The following is a 22,789-nucleotide window of genomic DNA, read 5'->3' as shown; positions in this document are numbered from 1 at the left end:
AGTTCAGTTTCTTTCAAAACCAGGGCAGGGCTTGCCTCATCCATGTTTACTGGCCACTCACAGAAAGGGATCAGGAGAAGGTCAGCCACTCCCTTATTAGGCAAAAAAAAAAAGTCCTTTCTGTCACCGTTGGTGTCCAAGAGAAGGTCTTCATTCACCTTAAAAATAAAAAAGGGGAAGAAAATGACTTACTTCAAGAGTACCTTTGATATTGATATAATTTGAATGAGTCATAAAATGCTTTTTCTTTTGACATTTATTCTCTTTGCCAATGTTTGGTATCTTGATGCTAATTCTGAAGGAAAAATAAAAAGAAAAGAAAGATTTTTTTCCCCTTTGTAGTTTGGACAGGAAAGACTCTTATTGTAAAAACAGTGTTCTTTTTGTCCTCTTTTGGTGTATGTATAATTATTGAGGCTCAGGTTTTATTCAAATGATTTCCGGGGGCTTTAAGGAACTTTACTAAAAAGCTTTAGTTCAGTTCAGTTCCTCAATCATGTCTGACTCTTTGCGACCCCATGAATCGCAGCACACCAGGCCTCCCTGTCCATCACCAACTCCCAGAGTTCACTCAGATTCACGCTCACCGAGTCCGTGATGCCATCCAGCCATCTCATCCTCTGTCGTCCCCTTCTCCTCCTGCCCCTAATCGCTCCCAGCATCAGAGTCTTTTCCAATGAGTCAACTCTTTGCATGAGGTGGCCAAAGTACTGGAGTTTCAGCTTTAGCATCATTCCTTCCAAAGAAATCCCAGGGCTGATCTCCTTTAGGATGGACTGGTTGGATCTCCTTGCAGTCCAAGGGACTCTCAAGAGTCTTCTCCAACACCACAGTTCAAAGCATCAATTCTTCGGCGCTCAGCTTTCTTCACAGACCAACTCTCACATCCATACATGACCACTGGAAAAACCATAGCCTTAGTAGTGCTAAAAAATTCTGTTCCTAGTAGGATGAAAAACTCTGCGTTAGCGTGTAGCATTTCTGCACCTGGTTCCATCCCCTGCTGGTGCAGCCCCAAGTCTGCAGGCTGAGGTGGCGCGAGGTCCCAGTTTCCCCTTGTCCCCACCTTCATCACTCGAGTGAACAGATCCCAAGTGTCTCTCGGATGCCCCTTGTCTTGCATTTTTCTGGGGCTCGTGCTCAGTGTTTTCTCGTTCCTATTTAATTTTCAAGTAGTATTTCTTATATTAGAATTTCTTATAAAGCAATTCATATTTGTCATAGAAAAATCAGAAAATATAGATGGACCCAAAATGGAAATATACACCAATTATCCCACCATCCAAATAAAAGTGCTATTAATACTTTGGGGGGTGGTATAGTAAGAGCTAGAGATCAACAGAGGGAGAAAGTGACTTTTATCTGCCTGTTTTATATTTTGGTTTATTCTCAGTATCTAGAATAGTATCAGATACACTGTAGGTGCTCAGTAAATATTTGCTGAAAAAATGAAACAGATCTGGGCTTCCCTGCTGGCTCAGTGGTAAAGGAAATGCCTGCCGATGCAGGACACATGGGTTTGATCCTTGATCTGGGAAGATCCCACATGCTGTGGAACAACTAAGCCAGTGTACCGCAAGTACTGAGCCTGTGCGCCTAGAGCCCACGCTCTCCAACAAGAGAAGCCACTGCAGCGAGAAGTCCATACACCGCAACTAGAGGACAGCCCGCCCAGCAGCAAAGCCCCACACAGCCATAACAAAATAAATGCAATTATTCATATATATAAACTAAAGCTCATCTTAGAAGTCCCCCTTCTCCAGGAAACACTCATACACTACCTGAGACATCTTTTTCCAGGCCTCTCTGGACCTACAGCCAAAACCACCTTCACTGGCCCTTTCACTGTGGCCATTTACGGCCCACCTAGCCACACTTCCACACACATTAGAGTCTTCTCCGTTCTTAGAAGAGTGTGCCATTAGCCTCTCAGCCTTCCTGTGTTAGGAGGAAAAGAGGTCTTTGTAAGGTCAGATTTGTAAGGTCTATACTTATGTCCTCATGTCCTTAGCAAAAGTTTGCACTTTCAGAGTAATGCTCATTGTATACTTTTTTAGTGAGGTGTTTCCTCAACCACGCAAATGAATTTTTTTTTTTTCAAATACCAAGAACTAAATGGTCTGTACTAGGAAACAGTATGGGAAATTTTAGCAGAATTTGTCTGAATTGTGCCTTTTACCATAGCCCAACTCTAGGAAGATAAACAAAAAACAAAACAAAACTAGGGAAACTTAATCCATGAAGCCACGGGAGGCTGCAGGGGCTGTGCTTCAGAGCAACATAAGCAACCACATATAGGGCTGTAAATAGAGCTGTGGGGCCCTAGCGGGTTTGATCTGCTTGGAAGTCAGACTTTATTGGTTGGATTCCTGGCATCCTGGGCAAGAGTCACTGCCAATCCACCTCCCCTCCCCGCAAAATCAAAGAATAGCCTTGGCTTTGGCCAAGACAAATGCCTATGTACAGCGAGGGCAAGGCTTTTGCGGCTGTGTCTTCATGGCCTCAGGAAGTGGAAGCCCTCATGAGTGGCTTCCTGAACCGATGAGGTATGGATCAGCAAAGGCAAAGCAGGATCAACTCAGGAGTCAATTCATTTCCTTGGCCATCAGGAGGATTGTTCTGAGAAGATTCTATGGCTATGTCTAGCATCAGAAGGAAGAAGAGCTGGGATCCATTAGCAATGTCTGTCGTGGGGAGGGGTGTGGGAAGGGGTCTGGTGTGCTGGCTGTCTGTCATCCTTGGCATAGATTATGAGATGGTGCTCAAAAATGGAATTTTAAATAATCACCCTTGGAAAAGTATGTCTGTCATAAAGGGCTCTTTGACTAGGGTGCCCATATGCTTTTTTTTTTATCAAATTAGGATACTTCTAAAAGTGAAAAGGGGCGCTGTTATCCCAAGACAACAAGAGTAAACATGAGCCTATGACATTTTGTTCATTGCCGTCTTCATGAAAGCTGTTCCTGCCTGTACATCCTCCGCCTGCATTTCAGGGGCTGCCTGGGCAGGATCTCCCACTGTGCTGAGTCGCCAAGTCATGCGCAGTTCTTTGCTACCCCGTGGACTGTAGGCCACTAGACTCCTCTGTCCATGGGATTCTCTAGGCAAGAATGCTGGGGTGGGTTGCCATGCCCTCCTCCAAGGGATCTTCCTGACCCAGGGACTGAACCCATGTCTCCTGCATTGGCAGGTGGATTCCTTACCACTAGTGCCACCTGGGAAGCACCCCCCCTTTCCGCTATGCTCTATGCCCTATTTCCAGGGAGCCCTCTGATTGGGGCGTATCTGTCTCAAGTCCCCAAGACTTGACAGAGAGTGACCCATGCACCCACCTCCTTTTGTCCTCAACACGCTATGCAGAGGGGCTCCCAGTGAGAGCTCTGTGGCTTGGGGACTTTTCTGCCAATACTGGCGGATCTCAGGTCATGGCATCCACCTCTCCCAATGGCAGAGACATCAAATCTATCTACTCGCTATGTTTCTCCAAATGCCAGGGTTGTGCCTTCCTACTCCCTGTGGTGTGAATAGCCCTACAGCCTGACCTCAGAGGCCTAGCTTTCCAGAAACCCCATCCCACAAGCCTGCACCTGAGCTGGGCTGGCCGCCATGCTCTCCCATGGAGCACCGTGCTCACCCCATAGCCTGCAAGCTGAGCAGCAGTGACGGCGGAGCTCTGGGTACTGAGCATGACAGAGCTGGAATTCCCTAGGGACATTATATATATTTTTTTCCTTTGTTAAAACTCTGGATATACATTTATTCCCAAGAAAGGGCCCCATTCTTTAGGTTACCATGAATAAACTCAGGCTATGTGGGACCGAAGTGATACAATGGGAAGTTGACTGCAGAGATTTCCTGCTGGAAATGTCTGGTTGGCCATTTTCCTGGTAAGTTATGGGTCTTGCTTAGGAGTGTTAGCTTCATGTCCCAGATTGAGCATGAAGATATTTTGATTGGGCAAATAATGTGCTTAGCCAGTATATTTGGTATTGAAGGTGGTGGTTAGTTTAGTTCCCAGTGTGAGATGACAGTGTTGGAGTCGGAAGACTTGGATTCTAGACCTGACTTGCTCACAAATGGTTGGGGTGACTGTGGGCATGTCCCTCTTCCTCTCTGCACTCCTCTCCTCTTCCTGTAGGTGGGCAGGTGGGCCAGGTCAGTGACCATCACACTGGGTCTCTGCTGTTGTGCAGGCTCTGCGCCGCAGCACAAGGGCTTCTCATTGCCATGTGCAGGCTTGTGTGGTTGTGGTGCTCAGGTTGTAGGCTCGGAGGCTTCTCTCATTTCCCCACAGCTTGTGGGATCTTAGTGCCCTGTGCTGTGCTATGCTCGGTCGTGTCCGACTCTTTGCGACCCCATGGACTGTAGCCCACCTCTCCTCCCACGTCTCCTGTATTGGCAGGTGAATTCTTAACCACTAGACTGCCAGGGAAGTCCCCATCACACTGGTGTAGAAATGGTCCCCCCGCTCCTTTCCAAAACATAACACATAATCGTAAGATATAATACCACACCTGCTCAGAAGCCAAATGAGGCCCAGATGGAGCAGGGCTCCTGGAGCTTTCCCTCGCTCCTGGTCTGCGGAGGCTGCGGGTCTCCCCGACTCCCCCCGGCAGTGGAATCTGTGATGTTTCTCTCCTGCCACCCGCCTTCTGGCCATCTTTCCTCGTAGGCTGTTCTCTGCATGTAGGCATTTTTGGCAAGGGGTGGGTGGGAGAATTAAAAGGAGATGAAATTTGAATCTCTTCATTTTGCTGCTCATCAGCAGCTCTGAGCACACACTTGGTTGGGGTGAAGCTTGAAACCAAAGATTCAGAGAAGGTGGTAGGTTATCTGTGCCTTGCAGTCCCAGGGGGCTGGGCTCACTGCGCCTGGGAACGTCTGGTGTGGGTTGACTGTCCTGGTCTGTATGTCTCTCTAGCATTGCCTCTGGGACGGTGGTTCCCAGACCTGGAATAACAGGATAACCTTGGTCTTGGGCTTCCCTTGTGGCTCAGACAGTAAAGAATCTACCTGCAATGTAGGATACCTGGGTTTAATCCCTGGGTCAGGAAGATCCCCTGAAGGAGGGCATGGCAATCTACTCCAGTATTCTTGCCTGGAGAATCCCATGGACAGAGGAGCCTGGTGAGCTACAGTCCATGGGGTCGAAAAGAGTTGGACACGACCAAGTGACTAACACTTTCACTTTCAACCTTGGTCTTGGAATGCACCAGTCCCTTGTCAACCTATTAAAATTAGAGGCAGCTCTAAGCAAGCAAGTGGATCAAAGTGATTTTGTTGACCCTTAATTTATACTTACCTCTTAAATACTTACAACAACTCTGTGAGGTAGGGTTTACTGTTTTGAAGTCACTTCCTTGCTTATCTGTCTCCTAATGGAACCAAGGGCAGGAATGATGCTTGAGCTGTACATGTCTTGGCTTAGATCAGAAGCACATAGTAGGCTTGCAGGTTTTGGTTCAGTTTAGTCACTCAGTCGTGTCTGACTCTGCAACCCCATAGACTGCAGCACACCAGGCCTCCCTGTCCATCACCAGCTCCTGGAGCTTGCTCAAACTCAAGTCCATTGAGTCAGTGATGCCATCCAACCATCTCATCCTCTGTCATCCCTTTCTCCTCCTGCCTTTAGTGTTTCCCAGCATCAGGGTCTTTTGCAACGAGTCAGTTCATGTCAGGTGGCCAAAGTATTGGTTTCAGCTTCTGCATCAGTCCTTCCAGTGAATATTCAGGACTGATTTCCTTTAGAATGGACTGGTTGGATCTCCTTGCATTCCAAGGGACTCTCAAGAGTCTTCTCCAACACCGCTGTTCAAAAGCAACAATTCTTCAGCACTCAATTTTGGTTAGTTTTTTATTTTTTCCATGTGTCAGATAGGTGAGTGAATGAGCAAACAAAGCTCAGAAATGTTAAGTAATTAACTTGGCTGTAAATCTAGGGTAGACATCTGTCTCCATCGAGCCCAGCTGATTCGTGAGTAAAGAAGGAGAAAGTGTGGGTCCAGTGTCTTCATCTCCTCAGTGCTCGCATTCCCCACCCTCCACTAAGTGTCCCTGGTTTCCCTGTAGTCTGTCCCCAGGCCCAAGACTCCTTTTTTCCCCACCGTGGTGCCCCTGGCTCCCCCTTCCAGGAGAGACTCATCGAGGGCATAAGGAGACAAGTGTTCTGTAGAAAAATGGTGTCCTGCTCTGATGGTGTTTATCTTTGGGATCACAGTCTTCTCCATAGAGGTTTATCAAACCTGCTAGACATACCGATTCCTGGGCCATTCCCAGGCCTGCTGAATCAGGATTTCTGGAGATGAAGACCTGACCAAGCACGTGCTTTTAAAACCAACTGATCCTGCCCTTCCTATCCATCATCAGCTAAGAGTCCCCCAGGAGCTGACTTTTAGGGTCACGTGGGCCAGCTTGCCGTCTCCAGCCCCTTCCATGCCGCATCCCACTTCCTCACTCTGGGTCATGGTTTTCCCCACTTGAAAAAGTCTTTGCTCCCGTTTGCCTTTATCTTCATAACAGGTGGCCTTTGGAGCCCAGCTCATCCTTCAAGCCTCGCCTTCACTTTGGGGCTCACCCTTGCTTCCTTGTTTTCTGACTACTACTGGCAACCCACTCCAGTACTTTTGCCTGGACAATCCCATGGACAGAGGAGCGTGGCGGGCCCCAGTCCGTTGGGTCACAAACAGTTGTCCACGACTGAGCGACTAATACTTTCACTGTCACTGGCTCCTGTGGGCCCTACAGATTAGCCCTTATTTCAGTCACTCAGTAAGTAGTTAATGAGCAGCTGTGATGTGACAATATTTCTTTAGTTCTGAGGGATGCTGCAGTGGGCAAAACAGATAAAGACCTTGCCCTCACTCTAGTGGAGTAGACACACACTAAACATGGTGCAAAATATGTTTACAAATAAAGTTAGTTCTGCTAATGACAGGTGCTAGAAAGCAACCAAAGAAGGGTGAGGGGCTAGATAATTAGGGGCGCCATTCTAGGTAGGGTATTTGTGAAAGGCCGAGTGAGAAGTATGAGGTGGGGATCTGTGTGGATCTAAGGCAGAGATTGTTTCCATCCATCTCAAGTTGGCAACAACCAAGCCTTGGCTCTAGACAGTCATCGCCACAGGGTTCCTGGATAGCCTGATTCAGAGAGAACAGCAATGCTGAGGGCCTGGGGCAGGAGCATTTTTGCTGGATTCAAGAAAGAACAAGTGGGTCACTGTTCCTGGTGTGTTTCTAGCACCTAGAGGGCTGCTGGGTACTTGCTAGGGACTCAGTATCTACCTGAATGATCGTGGCTGGAGTGAAGAGGGTGGGATGACTGATGAGAAGAGATAGTTAGGAATCAGGTTATACAGCTCTGTGAAAGCCACTGTGAGGACTTTGGATTTTATCCTGAGTATGATTGGATGTTGTTCAGTGTGTTGCATAGAACAGTAACATGATCAAACTGCCTTTCCTCCAGCATAGAGGATGGAGTGTGTGGGGTTAGGGCAGAAGTAGGGAGACCAGTGGAACACTCTTGCAGAGGTCTAGGGCTTGGGCACTTGGACTGAAGTGACATCAGTACAGATAATGAGAAGACTTTGGACTCAGGGTATTTTAAAGGTAGAGATTTTGGGTTCTGAGCATAGCTGGGATAGGACGGGAAGTCAAGCCTCAATTCCAAGAGTTTTTACATCAACAGCTTGGTGGAAGGATGATGCTAAATTAATATGTTTGTTCATTTCCTGTTTGTCCGTTTTCCCTTTGATGAGGACCATGCTACATATGGAGCAGCCCCTTGGCAGGACCGGTGTGCCAGGTGCATTATATGAATCCAGGAGCAGTTGGAGCTGCTGATTGGTGACCTTGAGCCCTAACCCCATTCCATGGCTTCAGCACCCTGGGGTTGGTTTGGATGTTCTCACTACAGAAGACTTCTGTGAGGGTTGCCCCTCTGCATCACTCAATTGTCATCAGGGAGTTAAGATGCCGCCTCTGCAGGAGCTGGGCTGGGGGAGGAGGTGGGAACAGAACCCAGAAGTTCAACAGCCCAACCCCTCTCTTTCCAAGTTTATACATTGTTGGGGGAGTGTTCCTCCTTGTTCTTGGTATATGCGGGTATTTCTCTGCCTTTGCAAATGCTCACCTTGTTCCCTCTTAAGCAGCTCTCTCTCTTGCTTTCCTTGTTCACTTGTCAAAACGCCATCCCTTCCTCAAAGCCCATTCCAAGTGCTATTTCTTCCATGTAGCTTTTCCAGCCTGATGTGGTTTCTGCTGCCTCTGAACCCCACGGTGGTTTATACCTTTCTTATGACATCATCTTCTCCAGGGTGTTTGAGCTGGAATGCCCACAGTGAAATGATGGGCCCTAATTCTCTTTGAATCCCTCCCCCAGGGCCCAGTGCAGTCTCCTGAACCCAGCAGGCACTTGGTAAATATTATTCAAATTGAAATCGACTTCCTTTATGATTCACTTTCGGCAACTGCAGGATATTTATTTCCTAAAGAAGATTTGGGTCAGGAATCAAGCAATCAAATGTCTAAGACATGTCATATGGAGACTATAAATAAATGAAGTGAGACTAGTACAAGAACATTTTTGATAAAGATGTCATTGTAAGGAAGATTTCACTTTCTTTGTCACCCTTTAAAAGATGATAAGAGGCAATAGATACAGGGTCTCTCTTGGGAAGCAATAGGGAGTGGTGGAGACTGGGGTGAACAAGAGGGCATGTGCTGATCCATCCATCCATCTCAAGTTGACAACAACCAAGCCTTGGCTCTAGACAGTCATTGCCACAGTCTTCCTGGATAACCTGATTCACAAGCAAAGCTTCAAATTCAGAATTTTTGCATGGAAAACCCTGATTCCTAGATGTCTAGCAAATGATTCCCCCACACCCTGCCTTGGGGTTTTTTCTTTTTCTTTTTTTTTTTAAACCAACCAACACTATTGGGAGGGCCTGGCTACCAGCTTAGGATCTCTGACTTTTATGTCAGACTTTTCCCCACTCAGGCAAATAGGTAAATTTATCTTGAAATTGCAAAGAGATCTAGCTGTTTTCCATTAAAAAAAAGAGGATGTTTGCATCTCGTTTTTATTCCTTAGCATTTGCTTTCCATTGTCCTGCCTCCATCTGAGTGGGAACCCCAGGGTTACAATTATTAATTTGTGCCCAAGTCCCAGCTTCGTGTGACATAAGCGCTTCTATAGCTTGCCTTGAACTCTGTATAACGGGCTTTTTATTTTCCTCCAGGAGTGGTTTAAATGGAGGCTGCAGTCTTCTGCAAAGCATAATTGGTTTTAAATTGTAGGTTTAATAATAATGATGTCGGGCTTAATGTAGTGCCTTTCAGCTTCTGCTGGCAGCCCTTGGAAACCAGTCCCTCATCAATCGCTATGCTCTCTTTCCTCAGAAGGAGACAGATGTTAGGGACCTGAGTCCTGCTATGTACCCCACCCCGTCCTGCTGTGGACCACAGGGGTGAGGAGGCCCAATGCCTGCTATAGCCTTGGGTCACTGGAGGAGAGGCAAGTCGACGGGCATTTCTCTGTGCCCTGGGCATAGGGGTCCGAGGCTGGACTTTCAAGGCTCTTTGTTGCCTTTTTCCTCTCTTTCTTCACCTTTGGGTCACTCCACAGCACATTAGCAATTCTTTTGGAAGATGAGCAGAGGAATGCAAATTCCACAGTTTGGCTTCTGTGTAGAGGGTTTAATTGAGAAGGTATATTAACTTAATTGGTTATCATCTGGCTTCTAGCTTCTTCCTGTGTTTTAAGTAACTTTTTTCCATTTTCTTTTGCCATGGCCGATAAAGCGTGCCTTTAAAAGATTAAATGTTATATTTTGGTCTCTCCAAGTGAAAAGACCTCTGGTTCAGAAATCAGAGAGCCAGGACTCTGATTATGACTATTCTTAGAGTGATCTGCAAATACTCAGCTCTCCTAGCCTCATTTCTGAAGCATCGGACAGATGAGTAGATTAAATTACATGACCACCAAAGTCCTTTTCCAGTGCTTGTAATGGAGGACTTAAGCGTTTCTGTGAAATGACGCCAAACTCCTCCTTGAACAACATTTGGTGTATTTCAGAAGTCAATAAAAATACCAATCTACATATGTTATACAACAGACTAACTGAGGCTTGGATGAGTAAGGGCTGGTTCAGCGAAAACTCGGCATTTGTGTTATAAAAAGCACAGAGAAGGATGCTGGGGCTGTGTGATGTGGAGTGTCCTGCTTGTAAATTACAGGCAGCGCAGTCAATGACAGGGTAGCAGTCCCCGTGGCCAGCTGATGATCGCCCTTTGGAGGTTTCCCAGGATCCACCCTATGGACAAACCACAGACGTTCAGAACTTGTGGTCTAGTTCACCATCAATGACAAGCAGCTCCTCATTTGTTTGGGGGTCTGAACTGCCTTGGCGTCCACTACCATTTCTAGTTTTTTGTTGTAGACAAGAGCAAATTATAACCTGGGAAGAATGGAGGGGGTGAAAATGGAAACATGAGCCCTGAAGAAGTTTCTCTGGGCTTGGAACTCTGTGGTGGCTGTTTGCTCCAGTGATTTGGAGGAAGTGGTCCTAGCAGAATTTGAAGGTAGTACATGTAGAATACCCAATTTTGTCCAAATATCACCTGCAAAAAGCTGATCAGACAGCTATATTCTGCCACCTTCTCCCCTCTTTTGAGCACGTTATGCGCCAATACTTTGGCCCTTGATGTGAAAAGCTGATTCCTTGGAAAAGACCCTGATGCTGGAAAAGATTGAGGGCAGGAGAAGGGGTGACAGAGGATGAGATGGTTGGATGGCATCACTGACTTGATGGACATGAGTTTGAGCAAACTCTGGAAGATGGTGAAAGACAGGGTAGCCTGGCGTGCTGCAGTCCATGGGGTCAGAAACAACAGCAACTGAACAACAACAGCAAATGCTCCTGGAGGCTCCAAGTTCATGCATCAGTAGACTTTAGCCATCTATATGGCTTTCTGTTATCTTCCTTAATCTTTAGGTGGTGTGTTGTATTTTTTATAGATGAAAATGGACAACCGAAGTTAACAGGCTTTGTTCTTTCAAAGTAAACATTCTTAAAAAGGACCAAACCTAATATGAATAATAGATTCAGTGGAAGGGAAACCACGCCCCCGCCCCCTGTTTCCAGGAACAATTTGCCAGTCTCTCTGTGAGACGGAATAACAGCTTCTGAGTGGCAGATTTTAGCAGCTGGTGAAGATAGCCTGGCTGGCTGTGCAGTGAAGGGAGGGGACAGTTGGGCATAGCAGGCTGGACTACAAGGTCATTTGCTCACTGCTCTGAAAAGCTGGATGTGGTGTAAACAGCTGCCCACATTGATTCCAGTTCTGACAAACAGGGTCCATATTTTAAGGTCTACAGATTAGGTACAGAAGACTCTTGACTTCAGATTTCTTAAAATGACTATTAAATTGCTGACCACTAAGGTGTTAATGTCTGTAATTTAGACCTTCAGATGGCCCCAGGGCTCTTCGGGAAGGGGACAGGAAAAGGTTAGTTCTGATGGGGAAAGGCAAAGCAGTAAAAGAAGATGAGTTCAGGTGAAGTACTGTAGGGAGAGGCGGCAGGGTGCCTCTGGGACCTGGCGTGTGTCTGCATGTGCCCGTGCGGAGCTCAAGGTCACATGCTTACCATTGACATCAGAGACCTTTGGGAGTGAGGCTCAAGGTTAAGATGAGGGTTGAGAAACTTTCAGAGTTTTTCTAAAGGCCAGCTACGGAAAGGCTGTAATCTCCCTGAAGGTAACAGCCATTTCGTTTACCCATTATCATATCCCCTTAGTATTTGGTGGGCAATTAGATGAGAGGAAGGGAGAAAGCTGGAGAAGACCTCATACCAGCGCTGACCGGCCATGCTATTGGCCCCCGTGGGGTCCTGGGCACACCAAGGGGCTGCCGCCAGGTCAGCGGTGGGACATCCAACTGCTCTGTGGAGGAACGGATTTCCTCTGGATGCTTGAAGCAGGAAAAGTATTTATTGAGAGGATGTTGGGCAGCCCACGGAGCCAACAAGGCCTAAAGATCAGAACGGGAGAGGAATCCAGGTGGACTTTGAGATGACAGCCAGCTGGCTCACCGGGCAGGTCTGTGGACACCAGGCTGACTCGGCACCCATGGCTGTCTCTGCCTGAACACGTCCTGATGCTCCTGACCGCTCAGTGCTGCCCCCTGCAGAGAGCTCCTTGTAAATGATTCCCAGACCCCAAGTCCACAATGAGAGGGCCATGCTCCCCACCCACTCGTGGGCTTGGGTCCTGGCTGTCCCTGTGGTGACCTTACACACAATATGGATGGGAGTGGGGACTCTGTACAAGTCCATGGAGCTGGGTGGCCAAGGAAAAAATACACAGTGTCCCTTGGGGGGAGGAGTTGGAAGAACCCTCAGTGTGATGAGTAACCCAGTTAATTAAGCAGATATGAACAAACAAAATAAAAGCAGCACTGTATGCCTTTTAGACTTTTATGTCAAATCAGGGGCGACAGGGGTCAGTAGGTTCCAGTGTATTAAGACTATGCTAATAGCAGTTCCCAGGGGCTAGGACGGCCTATTGGCTGACATGACACTCAGCACCTTCTTAGGAAAAAGTCTCAACATGAAACAGAATGGTCAGGGTGGTGTTGCTGTCGGTTCAACCAAAGCATCAGAGTTTCCGTGTCCTGAATGTGCACGAGATCAGTCCTGACTCTGTCTCTTTCCTCCTCACCCCCACCTGAGGACGCACCAGTCATGCGGGCCCGTGGTTTTTCTGGGAGCCCTACATCAGGAGAAGGGGTCAGCCAGGGCCCATCAGCCCAACCTCATGCCCTATGGAGTGTTCTGGATTCTGAAGGTGAATTAACTCTTGTTTTTATTGCATTGCTCATTCCAGCTCCTGCCTATCTCCCTAATTCATCCCACATGTCAGGTCCCTTCTGCTTGCGGCGGTCACTGCCCAGCCCAGGGGGCTCCTCTGTTTGGTGCATCTTGTTGGCCTGTCTGGTGGCAGCTCTGTCCACAAGCCCCCCTGGATTCGCAGGCATCTCACCTGGGAGTTGCCTCCTCCTGTTCTCACCTGCACCTGCTGCTGCTGCTAATTCGCTTCAGTCATGTCCTACTCTGTGCGACCCCATAGACAGCAGCCCACCAGGCTCCGCCGTCCCTGGGATTCTCCAAGCAAGAACACTGGAGTGGGTTGCCATTTCCTTCTCCAGTGCGTGAAAGTGAAGTCACTGAGTCGTGTCCAACTCTCAGAGACCCCATGGACTGCAGCCCACCAGGCTCCTCCGTCCATGGGATTTTCCAGGCAAGAATACTGGAGTGGGGTGCCATTGCCTTCACCTGTTTTCACTTGCAGTGGAGTCTAAATTTCCTGAGGGCCTGGAACTGAAGGTACTTATATTTCATTATCTTCTCTGAGCATGACACTTAGCGAGCTCAACAAATCTCGTTCAGTCAGTGAATAATTCAAAGCACCTTGGAAGGCAACCTGCCTTCAACTGCGTGGGCCACAGTGGGGAAGGCAAGACTTGGGGTGCTTCCGGGGGAGGCAGAGGCGGGGTAGGGCAACCCCTCTAGCCCCAGAGCTCAGACAGTAGAGGTAGGGGATGGTGGAGCTGGGGATCCGGCTGTGGTCTGGAGGTGCAACTTGGCTAAGGGTGGCCTGGGCTGGGGACAGGGAACATGACGGGAAGGTGATGGCCACTGGGAGGCTATGCCTTCTCATACATGGGCCCTGGACAGGTCTGCCTGATACAATCCCATGGTCATGTGTCATCTTCAACTGGGAAATCTCTAATTTTGAGTCTTCCAAAAATGTGTTTTTTGGAAAAGTTTTCCTCCCTGCCCTCCTTCTCCCTTCTCTCTTTCCCTCCCTCCCTCCTTCCCCCCACCCCCATCCTCTTACCCATCTTCTCTCTCCTAAGGCAGAAGGGCAGAGGGGTATTCCAGGGAGATAAGTGTGTCCATTTCAGCATTTACCCATTTCCTCCTAACATATGGAAAGTGTATGGTCTCTGCCTTAAAAACAAAATGCTTGACAGACTTCCCTTGTGGTCCAGTGGTTAAGACTGCACCTTCCAAGGGTGTGGATTTGATCCCTGGTCAGGGAGCTAAGATCCAAGTGCCTTAGGGCCAAAATCCCAAAAAGATAAAACAGAAGCAATATTGTAACAAATTCAGTAAAGACAAAAAAATAAAATGACCCATATAAAAAAAAAAGAAATCCTTACAAAACTGCTAGAGTAATAAAGTGTCAGAGCAAGAACTCTGCTCTTCCCAAGCAGCCTCCACCTCCCCTCGCTCCCCATGGGTTCTCCCATTACAGTCTGTTCCTGGTCCCGCGTGACTGTCTTCCCCACTCCTCCTCTGTTTCCAGCAGGTTCTCACCCTCTCTGAGCCATTTGCTTAGCCCCAATTCTAACCCCATTAGCAAGGCATAAAACCCACCATCCTCGAGCCCCCACAGCCAAAACTTCTAGTCACCAGCTCCCACCTCCCTTTGTCTGTGCCCACCCACTCCCCCACCTTCTTACCCTGTCATCCCCATTGTTATTTCTGGGCGCCTGGGAGGGAACATCGTGACTAGCTGCTAAGTGCGCTGGGACTACCCTACTAATAACCACACTGTGTTTTAACAAGGATGCATTTGAACAGCTGTTGGTGCACACTCACCAGGCTCCTTGAGGAGGCTTCCAGGGGAGTGAGGCTTCCAGGGGAGCAAAGCTTCCTAATATGAAATTTAAAAATCGGTTCTTTGCTCTTTCACCCCAAAATTTGGTTTAGCCGGATTGGCTAGCCCTCTCACCTGAAGCCCCAGCGTGTGGTCCATAGGATGTTGTAGGTGCTTCTAGTGAATAAGGTTTGGGAAAACACAAGTGAACAAACCCAAAATCTCTTTCCTGAAGGGCTTCCCAGAAGTATTAACAGGTTAAGTTGGGTGACAGCAGGGGCCACATCTTTGTTATTCATTCTGATGCCTAAAAACAAAAAACATGATCAAAGATAAGTAAATGCATCCTGAATTTCCAAGAGGAGATATGGTTTACAGCCTCGTCCAAACCGGCTGTTGTTTAGTTGCTCAGTCGTGTCTGACTCTTTTTGACCCCATGGACTGTAGCCCACCAGGCTTCTCTGTCCATGGATTTCCCTTGGCAAGAATACTGGAGTGGGTTGCCATTCCCTTCTCCAGGGGATCTTCCCAACCCAGGAATCAGACTCAGGTCTCCTGATTGGCAGGCTGATTCTTTACCACTGAGTCACCTGGGAAGGCCCTGCACTTTCGGGCTTCTGCCAGGAGAGGCTTGAGGGCGCCTTGCTCTAGGTGAAGCAGGAGGGAAGAGTCGAGAGGGTATTTCTTGGCCAACATTTCATCTCCTTAAGAAAGCAGAGCTGAAGTAGAGGAGGGTTGCCCTTAATGGATGAAGTGCCACTGAAGCAGTGGCTCTTATGTTGAACTCAGGCACAGTTGCATTAAAACGTATATTTACTGAGCATCCATCTTGCACTGGGAGTGATTCTTAGGGAATGTGCAAGCAGCATGCTAAGTGCTTGAACAATAGTGAACCAAACACTGTTGAAGGTGTGAACCAACTTCGGCAGTTTCCATGAAACAAGCTTAGAGGAATAATCAGAGAGCAATATAAGACAATATATCCTGGTGAACTGAGTCATAGGATGCCAACAATAAGTAGTATGAACAGTAAAAATCGGGAAAAAATGGAACATGCCCAGGTTTATCAAGAAGACATTTGGGAGAAAGCGGAACTAGATGTCAAAGAATAGGGTGGGGAAGATAAGGATAGAGCAACTGAATGTGAATGTCCCAAGGGATCCCAAGAGATCATTCTTTTGTCCATCTAGGTGTCCTAAGCACTTAGTCTCCAGTGCACAGTGGTTGCAATAACAGCTGTTGAATAAATGACCCAGCGGAGGAGGGAGGAAGGGCATTTCAGAAGCCAGCGGTGCAGCAGACGCTGTGGGCAGGGAATGTGTTGACTCTGTTGGTGGTGTGAGCAGCAGAGGGGTGGGGTGACAGGGTGGTGCTGTGTAGGAGCTGTCGGGTGATAAGATGGGGCCAACTTGTCAGGAGTCTTGAATGCCAGGATGGAAAATTTAAATGTGATGTTGTAGATTCTTAATTTACGAAGATAACATGGGGAAGCTACCACAAGGAAAAGCCAGCAAAATGGAGAAATGACAACAGCAGCAGTAGGTTAGCAGTCTGGTTGTTAGCCCGATGACCGACTGCAGGGTGGGGAGGAGGAAGTCAGATTCTTCCAAATGGGCGGTAGCAGTGAGAGTCCAGAAAAAGGAGTCTGAGAAATGTTCTAAAGGAAAGAAATAGGTGTGGGGAAGTAAAAGAAGGCGAAAGTGAAGACAACACCCAGAATCTGAGTAATTAGAACGTTGGTATGCTTGTGGGGGAGAGAGGGAGGCATGTCTAAGTCCAGATTCGTCAGAGCTTCCCATTAGAGATGTCCAGAAGATGGCTGGAAATGTGATGCTGAAGTTTGCACAAGAGGTCTCAGAGAGGAAAAGAAGAGAGCTTAGGGCTCAGGACTATGCCTGGTACCTTCTCCCATCTGACCTCTACCTAGGAAGGGTTTGGAGCTGCAGGGGGACCCTGGGGTCTATAGCTCTGGGAAAGATGGAGGGTAAGTTTGTGGCCAAGTTGATATTTACTGTGGGAGAGTTTGAAGCAGACTTTCAAGGATCAGGTGTAAGAGCCAAAGAGACCTTATGGAGATTTCCTGAGCCAGAATCTCTGGGCATCTGGACATCTGGATTGTAACAAGCGTATAATGGGATTCCATAGACACAATGCCTTGAAGACTATGTGTTCGCTGCCTGCATCTCATGCCAATTGGTTAAATGTTACAGGAGAAAGTTCATTTGAATATTAACAGTCTACCGATTCATACACACTGGCTTAATAGGCAGTTTCTCACTTTTTGGAGATGGTCGAAAAAAGTCAACTCATTCAGAAATTTTCGTGACACCGAAAAAATTACTGAGAATTTGTGAGCCATTATACTGAGGCTTCATGGCCAATTAATATTCAGACAGAGCTTCTGGATATCTGTCATGGGGCTTGAGGATTATGTTTTGAACAGAATAATAGAATAGACTCTACTTCTATTTTTGTGTAAATACCAGACTGATTGAGCAGCAGTACTGTTTAGCAGACTGAAGCGGTAACCACATTCTCTTGGTTGTATATTGGGGTAAGACAGGAGCTGAAGGCTCCGCGTTAGCAAGTGGAGGTCGGGGCCAGACGGAGGATCCGACACTAGGAAGTCACTGGCACAATATCTAGACTGAGATGCACAGGGAGTCCAAGAAGCATCGGCCAAGGGCAAAGTCAGAGGTGAGCGCCAGCAAGCACAGAACAAAAGCTGAGGGTAGGGCAGGCGCATAATTGACCAAGAGTAGTTCTTTTATGTGTGCATCTGGTAAAATACACAAAGCATAAAAGTGACTGCTTAACCATTTTAAACTGACATTAAGTACATTCACAGTGTTGTGTGGTCATCACTGCTGTCTAGTGCCAGAGCTTTTTCATTATCCCAAAAGGAAACCTTATTTCCATTAAGCAGTCCCTCCCTAACTCCTGGCAACCACTAATCTGCTCTCTGTATCCATGGATTTGTCTCTTCAGATATTTCATATCAATGAAATCATATTATACAAGACATGGTCTTTTGTAACCACCTTCTTTCACTTAGCATAATGTATTCAAGGTTTATCCATGTTGTAACATGTATCATTCCTTTTAATTGTTGAGTAATATTCCACTGTGTGGACATAGCACATTTTGTTTGTTCGGTCTTCAGTTGATGGACATCTAAGCTGTTTCCACCTGCTGGCTATTGTAAACAGTGCTGCCATCAACATGCATGTACAAGTTCTATTTAATGCCCATTTTCAGTTCTTTGGGGGTATATACCTCAAAATACAAATGGTAATTCTATGTTTATATTCTCAAGAAATTGCCAAACTTTTCTACAGAAGCTGCACCAGCTTATTTGCCCCTCAGCAGTGTATGAGGGTTCTGGTTTCTCCACATCCTCACCCACATGTGTTTGACCAAGACTAATTCTTATTTTAAGAGTTTCACAGCCAGGTGCTTCTTCGAGGGCTAGGGGCTGACCTGGTGAGGCAACCTCCAGTCATCTTCAAGAGCCAGCTCCCTGTGATGTTGGTCTGACTACAACCACAGTGGTGATCAATGGAGAGAACAAGCCTTGGCCAAATGCCACCTGTTCAGCTGCCCAAGCTTGAGTCACAACTTCAGCACCTTCATGGTATCCACCTTTCTGCTCAGTGACTCCCTCTAATGCCTGACTTACCTTCCAAATCTACCAGCATGTCTGTGCCAGCATTGGCCTTTCCCTCCCTTTAAGGTGACTACTCCACATTTGAACCAGTTCACAGTCACACAACAACTTTGATAGAAGCCATGTGTCAGGGTTGTTTTCAGGACAGCTGGCTGAGTACAATGGTTGGCCACAAATCAAAGCTCATTAGATGGAAGCATTAAATAAATCAGGATTGGGGAGGGCGGTGACTGTAAATGGAGGGCTGAATGTGAGAGATAATCCAGTCGGCTATCTCTAGTGTCTTTCCCATTTGGAGTGTTTAAACTTGGCCTGATATTTATAGGCATTTTTCAGCCTCCTCTCCTGCCCCCACCCCTGTGCCACACACTTCCCCACAGCAATGAGCAAACTGGGAATAATTTGATGTGAAATCAAGGTGGAGCTCAGTAGAGCGGGTAATTAAGAATGTGATTTTTTTTTAAGCACTTAGGGAGTTATGAGAAATCAGAAACGTCTTTTTTGTTTGAATAAGAGTTACTGGTTTGTGAAGGCAGTGACTGAGATGTCATTATCTGTGTTCTGGGAAGCTGAGAGGCTCTGAGAATAGGCCTCAGTACTTCTTAGTACCAGGGGGAAACTTAACAGCATCAGCTCCTGCCCACAGAGCACCTCATGGCAAGGGTTACAGCCCCCACTGACCCTCTGGTACTGGACTGTCAACCTGAACTGCTTCCTAAGGAAAGCAGTTCCTAGTCTTCCTGGCCAGTCCCCAGGATGCAGTCTATCATTCACTGCAGGTATGGAGCTCTGCCCTTATCAGCTATTTAGGGAAGACAAAAAAAAAAAAAAAAAGAACCTTGTGATTCTTAACAATAACCACCTCTACAAAGAGAGAGTGAGGTTCACAAGCCACACTGGAGGGAAATAACTTAGAGGGGAAGAACTACTCTGGAAAATAAGTCATATGAATTTTAATGACATGTGTGCTCTTAGATATAATGTGAAATTAGGAACATGGAAACTGAGCGATGGAGAGGAAGTGATGTCAGCAAGATGGCAGAATAGGAGGTCTCAGACTCTCCTTGCCCTAGGGAGATATCCACTCACCAACTGTACGTAGACCAATTCCCTTTGTAAAAAATCTACAAAACAGTTCAGGAGGTGCCTGCAACTCAGGTAGGTAGGCACAAAACCAGCTGCATTGAGGCCGGTCATGTGAGTGCAGGTTGAAAGTGGCCAAGTAGACGTAATAAATCTTCAAAGCATTTGAAAATGAAGGAAAAGAGGCATCCCTCTGATAATAAAATAAAAGATCAATGCATAATGGGTCATAGTAGAGGCCTCACATGAAATTGAAAGACGCTTGTTCCTTGGAAGAGAAGCTATGACAAACCTAGACAGCATATTAAAAAAGCAGAGACATTGCTTTGCCGACAAAGGTCCATCTAGTCAAAGCTATGGTTTTTCCAGTAGTCATGTATGAATGTGAGACTTGGACCATAAAGAAGGCTGAACGCCGAAGAAGTGATGCTTTTGAATTATGGTGTTGGAGAAGACTCTTAAGAGTCCCTTGAACAGCAAGGAGATCAAAACATCCTAAAGGAAATCGTAAAGTCCATCCTAAAGGAAATCAACCTTGAATATTCATTGGAAGGACTGATGCTGAAGCTGAAGCTCTATTCCTTTGGCCACCTGATGCGAAAAACCGACTCCTTAGAAAAAGATCTTGATGCTGGGAAAGATTGACAGCAGGAGGAGAAGGAGGCGACAGAGGATGAGATGCTTGGATGGCATTACCAACTCAATGGTCATGAGTCTGAGCAAATTCCACAAGATAGTGAAGAGCAGGGAAGCTTGACGTGCTGCAGTCTATGGGATTGCAAAGAGTTGGACATGATTTAGCAACTGAAAAGCAAAATGTGAAAGGGAGACGGTATGACTCTGGAGTATGGAAGACAGAAGCATTAAGGAGACGCGTCCCAGAGTTCCAGGTGGCCCACCTGCCGTCCACTCCTTCAACGCTTCTGTCCACCGTCATATCAGCACCCGGAGAGGAAGCTCCTCCTGCCCTCCATGGAAGATGCTTGTTCTCCTGCCTAGAGAATTAGTGGCCATACTGCCCTCTTGTTTGGAGCTTAAAACTTCAACCTTACACCCAAAAGCTAAAATTGAGGAAAGAGGTGGGTTTTTAAAATTATTGTTTTAAGTGAAGGATTTAGAAGATGGTAATTTAAGTCACAATGGAGAGAAAAAGCAGTTTCCTGCCCACCACTGCTCACCCTCACTCCTTTTTCCTCTTCCTACTGCCCTATTCTCTGAAAAATGCAGCCTGAGAAAATATGACCCTGGGGAATACTGGATGTGAGAAAGCTGTGTAGCCTGAGCTGAAAAGCAATTAACTGTCCCTGAGCAGTCTCCAAGCAGGCAGAGGCGCGTCCCCGAGGCAGGAAGACATCATGATTTAGTCCTGTGTTGGTTGGTTTGCTGACAGCATCCTGTGTGTCCCGAGGCCCCATAAGAAATGGCTGGTGAAGACTGAGGTCACCGCTTCTCCCAGCTGGACTGTATCTTTTCAGTGACCCAAGGGTCAGTGAGTAAGGAAGAGAAGGCCGAGGCCAGCTATGACCTTGAATGTGTATCCAGCTGTGAGCTGTTGCTCAAGCTTCCAAATGGTAAATTAAGATTATGCCTGGTTGGTTTTTGCTTCTTTATGTTTGGGGGGGGGGGGACAAAAACACCTTTATAGTACTATATTCCACAACCTGAAACTTGGATGTCCACTTCTGAATGATGCCTGTGTGCTAAGTCATTTCAGTTGTATCCGACTCTTTGGACTATATGGACTGTAGCCCGCCAGGCTCCTCTGTCCATGGGATTCTCCAGGAAGCAATACTGGAGTGGGTTGCTATTCCCATCTCCAAGGGATCATCCCAACCCAGAGATCAAACCTGAGTCTCCCGCATTATAGGCAGATTCTTTACCATCTGAGCCACCAGGGAAGCCAAAAAAATCACTTGACGGTGGTGGGATGCCCTCTGAGTGATGCCAATAAATAAATATAAAAAAGAATCCCATGGTCAACTAAGCTTTAACAGCTCTGGTTTAAGCCTTAAACTGGAGTCCATAGTACCAGACTGCTCAGAGCCTTCAGTAAGAACAATGCCTCTGAGAAGAGCATGCAGCAGACAGCAGTTCTCAAATGTGTCTGATAATGGAACCCTCTTGAGTCTGGTGGCTTTTGTAACTGTTATTAAGTAGAACATGTCTGGCTGCTCTGTACCTGTTCCTCAGTTCAAACCTTTCTTTGTCTCAGCTGATTTTTTAAAACTAGGTGACTCTCTGTCTTGTATTTGTTTCTCTCCCATGTGATTTTTTTCAAGATATTGACCCATTTTGACTATGTTTTAATAAAAGGTCCATCCACCAGCTTGAAGTCAGAAGATGTCTACTTCAAGTGGCCTTATCATCTTCAGTTTTAATGATGAGGACAGAGGCCCAAAGAGATGAAATAAATGCCTGTGGCCACATTGCCAGCCAGTCAGTGCAGAGCCGAGCAGTGTGGCCGTGTAGAGCCTGCCTGCAGGTTTGGGGTTCTCCTGTGGGCACTTGCTTTTCCATGCATGATCTCCTTTGAGCCTGAAGTCATGGCTCCTATCTTGTTCCCTAGTTTGTTCTTAACCCATACTTTTTGAGAAGATTTATCCAGGTCCCTTATGCCAACTGTTATTCAGCCGTTTTTCCCTTTGTCCCATTTTGGGTAGAGAAATCCCCTGCCAAATATTTTTTGGTGACATATTTGAAGGCAGAGTAATATGCTGGGAGCAACCAGATCCACTCCTTTGGAACAGTGATTTCCTTACCAGCCTTGGCTTTTTTTACCTGTATGATCAGCACTTCCCTCTGAGTTCTCACTGCTCCTAGAGGCTTGGCTCAGCCAACAGCAAGAGAATAGCTGGTACTAGCTGCACGGAACCAGGTCCTGAAGTTAGTCTCTGTTTACTAGGTGAGGTGAGCAGGGTTTCATATCACAGGGATCTAGTAATGGCTGGCTGTGGTTCAGGCAAACAGCTGCACCAGGGTCTCCAAAGGCTGGTGGAATGCAGTGAAAGACAGGCTGGCAGGCAGCTTGCAACTCACTCCAGCCATCATGGCAAGAGGCAGGGAGGCCTTTCAGATGCTACAATGAGAACTAGCAACAGATAGATAATGCTCGGTGGTTAGAACTGAAAGCATGGTCAGAACTGAAGCAGTGATGGGGGTCAATGGATGCCGAGTCTACAGGTATGCTGCTGAGCTGCTCTCCAATCTTTCTTGCCAAATGTAACAGGTGCATGGAGAATTACTGATGGTGCTGAGCAGGGACAGATAGTAGGCTGGACAGGGGCCCACAGGTAGGGAGGGCTTCCTTGGTGGCTCAGACAGTAAAGAATCTACCTGCAATTCAGGAGTCCCAGGTTCAGTCCCTGGGTCCGGAAGAT

The 22,789-nt window shown here is 47.0% G+C and overlaps 1 protein-coding gene across 5 annotated transcripts in view; it reads left to right on the top strand.

Moving 5' to 3' along the window:
• PDZD2 (PDZ domain containing 2) overlaps positions 1-22,789 on the top strand; it is a 411,535-nt gene that overhangs the window by 88,457 nt on the left and 300,289 nt on the right. The window lies entirely within an intron of this gene.

This window comes from Ovis canadensis, chromosome 16 (assembly GCF_042477335.2).
Source record: "Ovis canadensis isolate MfBH-ARS-UI-01 breed Bighorn chromosome 16, ARS-UI_OviCan_v2, whole genome shotgun sequence".
In the NCBI taxonomy this organism is placed as follows: Eukaryota; Metazoa; Chordata; class Mammalia; order Artiodactyla; family Bovidae; genus Ovis; species Ovis canadensis.
This window is presented reverse-complemented; position numbering and strand designations above follow the sequence as displayed.